General features: G+C 40.9%; 1 protein-coding gene across 4 annotated transcripts in view; it reads left to right on the top strand.

Moving 5' to 3' along the window:
- Positions 1–12092, top strand: part of LOC121293707 (cytoplasmic phosphatidylinositol transfer protein 1-like) — a 322349-nt gene that overhangs the window by 5261 nt on the left and 304996 nt on the right. The window lies entirely within an intron of this gene.

Below are 12092 nucleotides of genomic sequence, written 5' to 3'. Positions count from 1 at the left end.
GCCATTAATTCTTAGAAAAAAGTGAAAGATGCCAGTACTTATGGTTGGCTCCAACCCAAAAAAAGAACCTAGCAACATAATTTTATTAACAAAAATTTATATAGATCTGTGTGATTGTGCTAATTTGCATGTAATGGGTTTTGGGAGAACTATAATTTAGGTTACTTCAAATCCAATAGTGCAGCACCTTGCCAAGTGCATGTATTGCAAAAGATGTTCAAGGTTTTACTTATGAACATTGAAAAATTCAGAGGTTTAGCAAATTGAAGTGAAAAGGTTTGTGAACAGAAAGGTAACCAATCCAGTTTGATTTTTTTTGTTCTTTTCATATCTGTGCCTTGTAAATAAACGTACATAAAGTAGATTGAATGAGATCTTGTTTAAGGGCAGTACTTCCACTTGTTTTGTAGTAGAACATATAAACAATAAAATTAGTCAGTGAAAGAAAACCTTGATAAACTTTCTAGACTATTGTTTGAAAGAACTAATTGTGCACAGAACTATACAGGATGTTTTCCAACAGTCTGCTTAGGAGCAGCCCTTCACTGGCAGTGGATAAAGACATGCCAAATCAGGCTGATAGGCCTCAACGCATATGATGCTGGATTCTAATTCTGTAGGAGGTGTTATTCAGTTAACCTGGAGAATCATATATGTGAGTTACCTATTGCACCAACAACATTGTTTAAATTGGTACAATGGTAAATTCACTGGAGCTCTCTGTAAAGCAGACCCTAATTCACTGACTGCCTACATAAAATGATCACCAGGAGGCTTCCAAGTTGTTTGATTCAGCGGTCCATCACATAAGGCTGGTTTGCTATATTTTCTGGACTTGGATTTTGACTGCTATTTTTGACTTGCAAAACTGAATTTGCTATACCAATTAATGCTGATATGTTTGTTTCCATTGCTTAACACTGAAACTGAAATTCAATATGTTTTTACATATTTCTATAGCAACATTCTGTTGCAATCATTTGCCCCTGCAGCTGTCAGTTCAGCGCTTATCATAGATATTCCATCGGGCCTGCCAATGGTTGTCCTGGATTTGGAGAAGATTGCAGAGGAGGAAAGACTGGCTTGCCTTTACCTTTGGTTTCTGATACTCATTCACAGACAGCCAGAAATAACAAATTCTGATCCAGGCACTAAATTGAGCATATCTCAGAGACCTATTTTCAATTTCTGTTTCAGCAGGGAGGATGTCATTAAATCGTGTTGTCTACTGAAGCCTGAGCTACAGATGACATCTTGTCTGTTTACAGTCAAAGCAGCACTACATAACACTTATACCTGATGCTTATTTCAAGCCGGCCCAGGCAACATTTGTCAGAAACTGTAAAGCGGTTCATTAGGAAGCTGATTGGAACCTTGTTTGCTGTAATAATATGTCACTTTTCCCATGGAAGGAAAACATCAATTCAAAAGGGCACCGCACTTCTCCCGGGTATCTGGGTTCCTAAAAGTGCACAGTTTCATTAGCATCCATGCACCCATCAGAGTGCCTCATAATAAAGTGGGGCATATATGAATTGCAAATATTCCATTTGATTACTGAACCACCTTCAACCGAATAATGCAAATAACTTCTGGAGACTCTGGCAGAAATCATGGTGCTTTCATATTTTGAAAGTTCACAGTGCCACTGCGATTTGCATGAACTAGAATGAATGAATAGCTGCTGGGAGACTATGGATACCTCTTGCTGTGTGACTATTAACCAAGAACTCCCACAACAAGATGGAGTGAAAATACAACTTTTGCCTCCATTGGAACATAAAATAATTATGTTAAAGGAGCGCTGCTGGCACTTGGATAGATCAGATGGGGTCCAACTGTATAACTATGAGAAAGTATCGATCAACTCACCACCTCCCTCGAACCTCTCCACTGTCTCTAAATTGTCACACTAGTCCAACATTCAGTAGTGGATGAGCAGTATTTTGTGCAACTAAATATTGGGAAGGTTGAAGCCATTGTCTTTGATCCCAGCCACAAACTTTCCTAATCACCAATCCCATCCCTTTTTCTGGAAACTGCCTGAGACTGAACCAGACCCTTTGCAACTTGGGTGTCATATTTGACCCTGAAATGAACTTTGAAGTGGTCTTGTTGCTGTGTAGTAATCCAGAAGCCCAGTCTAATGCCCTGGGTCATGAGTTAATCCCACCACAGCAGCTGGTGAAATTTGAATTCAGTTAATAAATCTGCAATATAAAACTGGTCTCTGTAATGGTAACCATGACAGCTATCATCGATTGTCTTAAAAACCCATTTGGTTCACTAACGTCCTTTAATGAAGGAAATCTGCCATCCTTACCTGGTCTGGCCTACATGTGACTCCAGATCCACAGCAATGTGGTTGACTCTTAACTGCCTGCTGAAATGGTCTAGCCAACTCCGCTCAAAGGCATCTATGAATGGGCAGCAAATGCTGGCCTTACCAGTGATGACCACATCCCATGAAATAATATATTTTTAAAAGATTTGCATCATCACCGAGAATGCCAACTGTCACCCCCATAACATCATCCGACTCTGCCCCTGCCTTAGCTCATTTACTGAAACCTTCATCCACACTTTTGTTACCTCCTAGGCTTGACTATTCTGACATTATCCTGGTCAGCCTCACGTTTTGCCCTTTTGTCAAACATGCGATCATCAAAAACTGCCCATATCCCAACTTGCATCAAGTTCCATTCACCCATCACCTTTGTGTTCACAGATGTACATTAGCTTTTGGTCTGACAAGAATTCAATTTTAAAATTCTCACCCTTGTTTTCAACTCCCTCCATGCTTTGCCTCTTCATATCCTTGTGACTCCTCCAGCCTGACAACCCTCCAAGATCTCTGGCCTCCTCCAATTCTGACCTCTTGAACAACTCCTATTTTAATAATTAACTGTTGGTGAATGTACTTTCAGCCATCTAGGCCCTAAACTCTGGAATAACTACCTTAAACCTTTGCTTTGCTCTCCTCTAAAATGCGCTTTAAAACCTACCTCTTTGACCAAACTTTTGATCATCTGCCTGTGTATTGTCTTATATAACTCAGATATCAAATTTTGTTGATTATGTTTGTGTAAAGAGCCTTAGGATGTTTTATTACGTTTAAGGCGCAGGAGAAATGCAAGTTGTTATGTATTGAATAAAAAAGTATTGTTTGCATAGGTGTATTGAATAAAAAAGTATTGTTTGCATAGGGCACTGGAGGAATAGCCTCCACTTTGGCTGAGGAAGACGAAGAAGAATAAAAACAAAAAAACTGCGGATGCTGGAAATCCAAAACAAAAACAGAATTACCTGGAAAAACTCAGCAGGTCTGGCAGCATCGGCGGAGAAGAAAAGAGTTGACGTTTCGAGTCCTCATAACCCTTCGACGAGGTCGGAGGGTCATGAGGACTCGAAACGTCAACTCTTTTCTTCTCCGCCGATGCTGCCAGACCTGCTGAGTTTTTCCAGGTAATTCTGTTTTTGAAGAAAAAGAATAACTGGCTGTGCCTGCTGTATGGCAAGGCAGACTTGTGTGAAGAAGTGATTGACAGATTTTTGTTAAAGATAGTGCTTATGATCCTCAATCGGCAATCTGGTGGTCCACTCTGATCCCTTGCCAATGTGATATTCCGAATCCCACCTGCCTTGCATAACAAATCAATTTATGAGTTCCCAACATTATCTTATGTTCCTTCAGCCAAAAATATCCTTCGTAAATAATTCAAAGGTCCAACCAGTTAATTTCCTACTCCTGTGTCCTTGCTTAGTTGACTCCCCAGTGCCTACCATTGGTGAAACTATAGGATGTGTGTTGTCTACTTTTTAATTTTCTCTGGTTTAGTGTGCCACCTCAGGCTGCTTTTCAGTGGTCCTGTGGCAAACACCTCAGCTCCTGGCTGAAAGTCTCATCTATACTTCTTTCCTTCTAGACTGGGCTATTCCAAAGCTTTTCTGTCCAGCCCCCCAGCTTTCACCCTACTTAAACTTGAGCACATCCAAAACTCTGCTACCCATATCCTAACTTGCACTAAGTCTTGTTTGCCCTGTGCTCACTGGCTCCCAGTGTGACATTGCCTCATTTTTAAAGTTCTAATCATTGTCTTTAAATTCCTCCCGAGTCTTCCCTCCCAATCTTTCCAGATGACCTCCTCCTGCCTTGTAATGCTTTGATCTCTGCCGATTTTAAAAGTTCCACCGTTGGCACTGTGCCTTCTGCTGCCTATGCCCAAAACTCTGCAATACCCTCCTTAAACCTCTATGCCTTTCTACCACTCTTTCCTCCTTTAAGACACTCCTTAAAACTGACCTCTTTGACCAAGCTTTTGGTCATCTGCCCTAATATCTCCTTCTGGCTCTCTCTCAAATCTTGTTTGATAACACTCCCGTGAAGCACCTTGGGACAGTAAAGATGCTAAGGAAATACAAGTTGTTTCTTCTGGGTCGTGAGCATTGGCATTTGTATTGGTGTTTGCTTCTGCCTCAATTTAGCTCTTCTGCAGTTGCTAGCTATCTCTTGTAGATGACCAAAGATCTGTGTGAGGATAGATACTTGCTCCTCTGAGATGTGACAGCATGCTGTAAATTGAAGACCAAGATCTAAATAATATTAGAGTAAACAATATTACAACAACATTTGGGCTTCCTGTCCTAGCTGATTTTCCCTCTGATTTCTTTGGAGTTTATTACTTCCTCCATGGTATCCTGCAGGTACCCTAAAGCTTGTGCATGCATACACAGTTGTTGGAGCACTGCTGAATGTTCTCTATCGCTCCATGCAAGGAGCTCTGAAGATTCTAAAAGTGCTACATGAAGAGCTGCAGTTGATTAATCTGCGCGCCTGTGTTCAAACCTAGTTAACTGTAGATCCATGGGTCCCACAGCGCCAGTTCATCTGGCCCTAATCCTCCCTTCTTCCTGTTGCTACTTGTCAGTTATCACCTCCACTTGTCTTCTCTTCATTGGTTATTGTTTCTTCACCAGGGGCTCCCTTCTGACACTTGTCATGAACAATTAATCACAGAAAATGGTTTATCTTCAAAGACTAAGAACATTTTGGAAGAATTTTTGTTTTAAAAGACACTATCCCTTAAAGGGTTAATGCAGGTGTCACAACTCGCTGGGGATAGTGTACTGTGATATCAAGCCCCATTGTTCCCCTAGCCATGACAAATGTGAAAAGTTTGACCAAATCACCAGATTGCCCTAGTTCTACCTAACTGTTTAATTTAGGTTAACAGAATACGAGGACCAGGTTTGTAAACTTAATAAGTAATAACTGTTTATTGAACACATTGTCTTTAACTAGTGGCAAAAGAAAGAAATATGAACTGCTAACTTCTAACACTATAACTTAAACTCTATCCCCTTCATAAATCCCTATATAAAAGCATGGATTTTAAGGGTGGGATAAAACAGTTCAATAGCATCAATCTGGAGTACAAGATTCAATGGGTTGATTTTGATTAATGTCTTCCAAGTTCCTTGTTCTTGTTGATGACACGAGGTGGTCTTCCAGCACTTTCAATATTTAGTTCACTGGTTGAGCACTTGCCTTTCAGTGTCTCTAACGGTGGTTTTCCTCTTTGCCTCTTGACAGGGGTTTTCAGAGAGAGAAGGTTATAGAGATATGAGGGAAAAAACAGCTAGCTATTATTGTGGAATTACTGGAATCTTCCACACACAGGAGAAAGAGGTTTTGGGTCTTGTTCCTTTCAGGCTAGGACCTATTCTGCTTGCTGCTCTCTCTCAAAACCTGGTCATCTGGTCAGGAGCCAATTAAAATGCTATTGTCCAGCAGCTCTCTTGGCCCAGGACTCCTCTCCGGCACCATCCTGTCTTTCATGGCACACACTGTTCCAGGATTGCAACATTGTGTATATATCTCATCCTTTTCCAGTGGACATGTCTTTCAACTGCAGCTATTGTAATTTTACCAGAGAGCAAAATAAATAAAAAGATATGTTCCTTACACAGGACTCTGATTACTATTCATGGAAAAAACATCATTTTCCAAGAAAAGGTAATTAAGCAGTTTTAAAGAAGCTGGAAACCTTTTGACCCTGGCAGACTGTGTACAAAAGCGGTCACATGGTAGTACATGGCTCAAAAAAAATCATGCCTGGAAAAGCATGTTTAAAAATTGTTTTGGTTTTGCTTTGAGAAGAAAAAGGACCAGCTGCTTGTGAAAAGAAGACAGCAGCCTTTTTGTAGTCCACAGTCAGAAGTGAATCTAAGTTGCTACATGCTGGACTAGAGTACCTGCAAGGGTTCCTTGAGTCTGCCTGAAAAGCAGTGCAAGATTCATTGACTGTTTTGGAGATCAGTGCTGAGAGATGAACTATATAGCCCAGACATAATTTCAAGGACTCCACCATCTTTCCTTTTCCCTTGAATCATTAACTTTTAACCTTTGGCAGAGTTCCTCTGTTTTTATTTATATTTTGGTATGTGAGTAACTAGGGTATCTTGAAAGAGTAATTAGTATACTTTCATATTTTATACTGTAAATAAGCTTTGCCTTACTATTCAACAAGACTGGTTTAGAATAAACTAATAAGTTTGTTGTTTATTGAAAGAAGCCTGGTTAAAGTTTCTTTTATTCTGGGTAATAGTAGCCAAGGTAAATGATTGACCATTTTGCTGAATGAATCAAACTTTTAAATAATGGTGCAACCTGTGCAGCAGTGGGGCTAGATCAACTGTGCACTCCTCCCATTCCGGCCGTAACACATACCTGCTAGTGCTCATGTGATGTGGCTACTTCTCACTCATCCTGGGGAATCCTAATTCATAGGAAAGGGAACACACATTAGTATCAAGCATAAAGCCAAAAATTGTGCATATAGTGGCAAGGCCAATAATATACCTTGCAGGAGAGGGCAGATATGATAGCCCCTAAATACTGATTATAAAATGCTGGTGAGAAGAGGAAGTTAAGGTGAACTTTACCTTATCAAGCTGTCATAAGTTTCTTCTTTCCTCAACAAATTTCCAGATAGCTCAGCAAATTTATGCACTGAGTAACTTAGATGATCCCAAGTTTGGTCAAGATTTGTACTAAGTGTTCTCAAATGCAGCTGTGGTAGAGGTGATAGAATTGGTGTCAGCAACACTTAGGTAATCATCCAAGGTATCTGCTGTCTCCTTTCTACTTCCTCAATGGTTTCTGTGCCAACTATTTGACAGGCCTGGATGTAATGTCAGTTCAGATGGTATAGGTTTGGTAGTGTAAACATTGCTGTAACACAATAGTATGTTGCCATTCTGGATTTGGCTAACATAGCACAAATCAGGATTTTCTATGATTATCCATTTGTAATGAAACATACTTTTGAACGTATGAGTCTTGTTGGTGAATGCTGGCAGTCTGTTTGACTGCACATAAACCTTGCCCATCTCATCTACTGTTTACACCTATGAATTTTGGCAGGGGCTAGTATGAGCAGAAGATATCCTGGATGATTTATTAACCAAGTGTTACTGACACCAATTTTAGCATCTGTACCATTGCTCCAGTTGAGAGCACATGACCAAACTTGAGATCATCCAAAACAAAAACAGAATTACCTGGAAAAACTCAGCAGGTCTGGCAGCATCGACGGAGAAGAAAAGAAGAACCACCTACATCCGTGATTCCTCTGACACCTTACGTCACATCAACAATTTCCAGTTCCCTGGCCTCAACCGTTTCCTCTTCACCATGGACGTCCAATCCCTCTACACCTCCATCCCCCACCAGGATGGTCTGAGGGCCCTTAGCTTCTTCCTCGAGCAGAGGCCCGAACAATCCCCATCCACTGCTACTCTCCTCCATCTGGCTGAACTTGTTCTCACACTGCACAATTTCTCCTTCAACTCCTCTCACTTCCTCCAAATAAAAGGTGTGGCTATGGGTACCCGCATGGGCCCCAGCTATGCCTGTCTCTTTATAGGGTATGTGGAACATTCCTTGTTCCAGTCCTACTCCGGCCCCCTTCCACAACTCTTTCTCCGGTACATCGATGATTACTTCGGTGCTGCTTCATGCTCTCGTCGGGACTTGGAAAAATTTATTAATTTTGCTTCCAATCTCCACCCCTCCATCATTTTCACGTGGTCCATCTCTGACACTTCCCTTCCCTTCCTTGACCTCTCTGTCTCAATCTCTGGTGATAGACTGTCCACCAATATCCATTACAAACCCACCGACTCCCACAGCTACCTCGACTATAGCTCCTCACACCCCGCTTCTTGTAAGGACTCCATCCCATTCTCTCGGTTCCTTCGCCTCCGTCGCATCTGTTCCGATGATGCTACCTTCAAAAACAGTTCCTCTGACATGTCCTCCTCCTTCCTTAACCGAGGTTTTCCACCCACGGTCGTTGACAGGGCCCTCAACCGTGTCCAGCCCATCTCCCGCGCATCCGCCCTCACGCCTTCTCCTCCTTCCCAGAAACATGATAGGGTCCCCCTTGTCCTCACTTATCACCCCACCAGCCTCCGCATTCATAGGATCATCCTCCGCCATTTCCAGCATGATGCCACCACCAAACACATCTTCCCTTCACCCCCCCGTCGGCATTCCGTAGGGATCGTTCCCTCCCGACACCCTGGTCCACTCCTCCATCACCCCATACTCCTCAACCCCCTCCCATGGCACCACCCCATGCCCACGCAAAAGGTGCAACACCTGCCCCTTCACTTCCTCTCTCCTCACCGTCCAAGGGCCCAAACACTCCTTTGAAGTGAAGCAGCATTTCACTTGCATTTCCCCCAACTTAGTCTACTGCATTCGTTGCTCCCAATGTGATCTCCTCTACATTGGAGAGACCAAACGTAAACTGGGCGACCGCTTTGCAGAACACCTGCGGTCTGTCCGCAAGAATGACCCAAACCTCCCTGTCGCTTGCCATTTTAACACTCCACCCTGCTGTCTTGCCCACATGTCTGTCCTTGGCTTGCTGCATTGTTCCAGTGAAGCCCAACGCAAACTGGAGGAACAACACCTCATCTTCCGACTAGGCACTTTACAGCCTTCCGGACTGAATATTGAATTCAACAACTTTAGGTCTTGAGCTCCCTCCTCCATCCCCACCCCCTTTCTGTTTCCCCCTTCCTTTTGTTTTTTTCCAATAAATTATATAGATTTTTCTTTTCCCACCTATTTTCATTATTTTTAAATATTTTTAAATCTTTTATGCTCCCCCCACCCCCACTGGAGCTATACCTTGATTGCCCTACCATCCATTCTTAATTAGCACATTTGTTTACATAATATCACCAACTTTTAACACCTATGTGTTCCTTTGTTCTGTTGTTTGTGACATCTTTTGATGATCTGCTTCCATCACTGCTTGTTTGTCCCTACAACCACACCAACCCCCTCCACTTCTCTCTCTCTCCTACTCTTCACCCCCCCCCCCTCCACACACACACACACACACACACACACACACACACACACACACACACACACACACACACACACACACACACACCTTAAACCAGCTTATATATCTTGGACTCACTCAAGTTCTGTCGAAGGGTCATGAGGACTCGAAACGTCAACTCTTTTCTTCTCCGCCGATGCTGCCAGACCTGCTGAGTTTTTCCAGGTAATTCTGTTTTTGTTTTGGATTTCCAGCCTCCACAGTTTTTTTGTTTTTATCTTTGAGATCATCCAAGTTAGTTGGTGGATAAATTTGCTGAGCCACCTGGACATTTGTTCCTTGTTCTTAAAGTCAAGCTCTATATTTGTTTTAGTAAAAAGGTTGAAAATATATACATATATTTATTTATCCGTCACATTTCCACACTTTCAATGCATTTGGATTTTTTTTTACTTTAGTTGCATCTAGCGGAATGGATTGACTGCCCATTATAGAACCAACCTGATGTTTTCATTCCATTTATTTCGGAGAAGTCCCTAATCTTTATCAGTTAAAAGCAAAAATCACGAATGACTTAATGGAGAACTCAGAGATCTGTATGTGCAACTTGAGATGTGTATTAAGGCAAAATAGGATAGATGTTTAATTTTTCAAAAGTTTATAAATGGCCTCAGTGGCAATGTACGTAGCAACATTCATTCAGGATCTGCTAGCTGCTTTTGTGATAACTTGTTTAATAGAGTATAAGCAAATAATGCATTTTTTTAATCCAAACTAGTTGAACAGATTTTAAAAGAGCTGCAGGAATACTTTCTGGTAAACTGATTACTTGTAGAAATTGAGGAACATGCAAAAACATAATGATGTTACCTGGCATTTATTGCCCCAACAAAGTGCTAGGAACCATAAATTAATACAAAGAACAGTTTGTATAAAACTGAGAGGTTCAAGTGGTGCCTGTGCGAACTGGATAGGAACTGCTTTAAATTAAGATGGGTGCCTAACCCTCCTGCAGACAGCTGACATTTCAGTTGGGCATTTGAATTAGGATTCATTGGGGTATTTTTTTTACTGAAAGCAATGGAATGATAATTGGATGTGTCCCATAATGGGCAGATGATGCACTTTGCCAGATTTTTGACCCTGTGGTAAAGATGAAAATTTACCCCAGTGTGTCCATGCTGGACAGATTAGCAATGTATTACAAATTAGTCGATGCAGCATCAATGATCTTTCTTTGTGTCACTAGAAAATGAAGTAAGTATCAGAACATTTTATTTACAAACAACACAAAGCATTCTTTTCGGAGACTAAATACTTGTTACATCAATATTTTTGTTATTGAAAGTATGAATTGTAATATTTAGTTGCTGGATTTGGGTGGTAGGAATCCAAACCTCAAAAGCCCTATTCTAGCAGTTGTAGCTGCTCAAAAGTGTAGATGTATTGTTAATCACAATAGTGGTTACATTCAGGTTGTCTACTTTGATAATCCAGATTCATAAATCCATTTATTTAGTCAGAAGAGCTATTAATCAATACACAATGTTATGACTCATTTGGCAGTTTAAAAGACCAATGACTGCATAAAATTAGAGAATGCTAAACAAGCTGTGGGCTTTCAAGGAAATGAGCTTAGATAAATCTATGCATAAACAAAGCTTTAATTCAGTGTATCCAACTCTGCTTTAAGATTTACTTCAAGCAACCAAAAGTAGACTGGCAAAAACCCTGTTCTGATAGATTCCATATTTGTGCTCTATATTTTAATCAAACTTAGTGGTATTATTCATGCATTTTCTAGGATTGGCTGTACTGGTGCAACATGTTTTCAATTACATTTAATTTTTTTCATTCAATTTCTGAGCCTAGAATATTCGTGTGTTGACGATTGTGAGCTGCAACCTACATCCCAATACTGCATTGTGCAGCATTTTGTGCTTTGTGCAGAGCTATCTATGAAATGATTGTTATTGGTATTATTGCAGTTAACCAGTATTAAGTAGAAAGTTAAGACAAGTTCAAAGCAGGTAGTGTAGTACTTTTGAAACACAATTGCTGACCTAAGGAGAAAAAACAAAAGTTGAGCTAACTGGAATTTGGGGAACTTAGTGCACAGAAGAAATTTTCCACTCCATATGTAGCAAAATGCCAATACATTCTTTATAAATGTGTTTCTGATTTGGCTACATATAGTACAAGGACAAATGTTTCCACCTTGCAGAAGTGCTAGGTATTTAGAAAGCTGCCACCAAGTTAACCTCAAAGTAAATACTAAAAAATTTATTGACTATGATGATTAGACCATCTTGAAAGCATTCCTGAAGCATCAAGATAACTAACTAATTAGATAAGTATGAAAAATGTTTCTAACTTATTAATGAGCGATTGCATTCACTGATTATTTCTTTAGAATAACTATTTTTAGAACCCTGGATTTATCTTTGCTCTTCATTCAGTCAGTACCTGGACTTGTATTATTAGTAGGATTTAACCAGAACCCAGTCCGCCAGATCCCTGCTTTTGCTATCAGTAATCCAGAATTCTTGGGTTCAGCTCCTCTGTCTGTTGGGATGACACTTGGGAAAGGCGAGACTGGCAGGATGAAATCAGGCATCCTAAAGTCCACTACCTCTGCTTCAGTTTCCCCCAACACATTACCCACCTGCACAAAGCATGCATAGAGTGATGGAAATGGGGTCCTGCAGCTTTTTAATGTGCTGAAAG

The sequence above is a fragment of the Carcharodon carcharias genome, chromosome 22, assembly GCF_017639515.1.
Source record: "Carcharodon carcharias isolate sCarCar2 chromosome 22, sCarCar2.pri, whole genome shotgun sequence".
Taxonomy (NCBI): Eukaryota; Metazoa; Chordata; class Chondrichthyes; order Lamniformes; family Lamnidae; genus Carcharodon; species Carcharodon carcharias.
This window is presented reverse-complemented; position numbering and strand designations above follow the sequence as displayed.